Below are 2859 nucleotides of genomic sequence, written 5' to 3'. Positions count from 1 at the left end.
TGCATCGATCGACGCACAAAGTGCATCGACCGACGCACAAAGTGCATCGATCGACGCACAAAGTGCATCGACCGACGCACAAAGTGCATCGACCGATGCACATGCCGAGCATCGTTTTCTCCGAAGCTTCTCGTATGATCTTCGTTCCTACAACCATCAAACTTGATCCCAAGCCACAAGACAGCTTCACAAAGCCTCAATTAACGTTCTAACAAGCCACACAACACATAAACAAGCAGATCAGAGAAATCTCAAACTTAGATAAGCCATGGTCATGCACTCACCTTTGCCAAAGACGATTTTGACTCTAAAACGTAAGATCTACACTCCTAGGAAGCTCCTTCAACGATCCCAGCTACAGATCTCTACAGGAACAGCTTCAACTCTAAGAATCTCACCAAGAACACTAAAGAACGCTTTCACTCTTTTATTTTTCCCAGAAACGGCCAAACTCGGCCAAACCCCCGAGTTCCTGCTTTTATAAGCGATTCCAGGGTTTTTCCTAACTCCCAAAACGTAATGTTTAACTTAAACTTGTCCGCGAAAAACCGAACATGCATCAACCGATGCACATGGTGCATCGACCTATGCATCCCCTAAACTGGGATTCCGGTTTGCGGATGTTACAAAATGTAAGCTATTATATAATAAACTCCGTAAGATAATAAAATACTATTATTTAAAGAATAAATAATTGTTGGGGCTAGAATTTTTAGTGGACCCAAATCTTTCGTCAAAGGCCCGAAGTGTTGATTTTATGTCCGACTTCAGGACACTTGTCATGAGCAGTCTAGAGAGTCAAAGAGATCGGGGCTGGGAAAGCCCAGTTCGGAACTTTCCAAAAAAGTTAAAAAGAGCTCAAACGTACACGTGGTGAGGAGTCTGGGATTAAGAAACAGGATTCGCGGCTCGAGAAAAGATTCAGTTAATTTAAAGATTTGAGCATTATAAGTTAGATGCAAGGATTAAAACGAACATATTTATGAAGAATAATTATGTTTAATTTCTAAATTTATTGTGTGTTTTAGTATAAATACAAGGCACTAAACGGATTTTAGATTTCAAGGTTAAAACTTTTCTTTTTTTTTTGTAAAATTGTGAATTTTCATTACTGAAACTTAATTGTAAAATTTTACAATAGCTTGGAAACATTAGATAACCCCTGCCCAAAAAAAAGATAAAAACAGAGGGGATCTGATACAACCCTTTACAATTAAGGGAGAATTACACAAAAGTTAGCCATTCTTGAAGTGAATCCTTAAAGTCCTTACGATGATGCTTTGCGATGACGGCATCTCGGATTTGCCTGTTGAGGGTCTTGAAAAGAACATGCGATGTGGTTGACTGATTGTTGTGAAGCCTTGCGTTCCTCTCAGTCCAGATAGCATAGAGGGTTGCCTGTGCCACTAGCCGCCGCAGAGTTAAGGATGATGTGGAGTCCTTGACATCTAGCCACGCTGAAAATGCATTCCAGGTATGGAATACAAATGGCCGATATCCTAGCCGCCGTGTTACCTCTGTCAACAGATCCTCACTAAGATCACAACGGAGGAATAAATGCTCTCTGTCTTCTGGATCCCTACCACAGATACAACAGGATGAAGCAATTTGCATACCCCAGCTTACCAGTCTTGTGCGAGTTGGCAATCTGTCGAGGTGCAGAAGCCACATCATGAATGCATGTCTTGGAATAGCCCCTTTAAACCAAACTTGACTGGTCCAAGACTGAGGACGTTGACGTGGGCGAATGATTTCCCAAGTTTTCAAAATGTTGAATTGTTCCAGCTCCAAGTCTTCAATTTTCCAAGTGAAATAGTCTGGCTCTGAGCATAACGTTGGCAAGGGAACTGTTGTGAGGTGAGTTTGGAGAGCTTCCGCTTGAATTGATCTTGCTGATCTTATTTTCCACCCAATATGAGAGCATGCTTGGGCCACAGTCTGGTTTAGCGGAACCCCTGTTTGGGAAGGCTCCGTTGGCCCCATGTAGTCCAGCAAGGGACCTAGCGGAGTCCACCAATCAAACCAGAAACTTGCTATCCTTCCATTACCCACATTGCAACGAAGAAAGTGAAGAGCTAGAGGGCGCAGTCGGAGGATTGCTCGCCAAGTCCAGGAGGTTTGCTTCTCTGCATCAATTTGCCAGAACACATCGTCTTTGATCTTGTTGTTTTGCAGCCACTTTGCCCAAAGGGAGTCTCTAGCAGTTAACAATCTCCAAATAAGCTTAAGACAAAGAGTCTTGTTCCACTGCGCTATGCACAGAAAGCCTAGACCACCTTCTTCCTTAGGTAGGCAGAGAGATGACCATGCGACTTTAGCGTTTGACTGCTTAGTGATATCACCACTCCACAGAAACCTAGCACAAAGGCTCTCAATACTTTTCACACATCCTTTTGGGAGAATGAAGGCTGAGGCCCAAAAATTAATGACTCCATATATAACAGATGAGATCAGCTCTTTTCTGCCTGCATACGACAGGGCCCTCGCAGACCAAGTAGAGAATTTGCCTGTTATTTTGTCCAACAAAGGTCTGTAATCTGAGATCCGTAGTTTCCGATGCATCAGGGGCAACCCAAGGTAGCGGATAGGAAGTGAACCAAGGGTGAAACCAAGCGAATTAAACTGTAAGGTTTCATCCTGGTTCACTCCTGCCAAGAAGAGTTCTGTCTTGTCTTTGTTCATTGATAAACCAGACAGAACCGAGAAATGCTGCAGGACTGATGAAATGTTTTCCAGAGAACCCTTTTGGCCATCAAAGAAGACGCTTGAGGGTGGTATCCGACGTGGTTGGACCTGAATTTGGTGATCAACATTTGCGTGAAGACTTCCATTGCAATCGTAAACAGGTAAGGGGAAATT

The sequence above is a fragment of the Camelina sativa genome, chromosome 2, assembly GCF_030686135.1.
Source record: "Camelina sativa cultivar CO46 ecotype springtype chromosome 2, ASM3068613v1".
Lineage (NCBI taxonomy): Eukaryota > Viridiplantae > Streptophyta > Magnoliopsida > Brassicales > Brassicaceae > Camelina > Camelina sativa.
Note: the sequence above shows the minus strand (reverse complement) of the source record.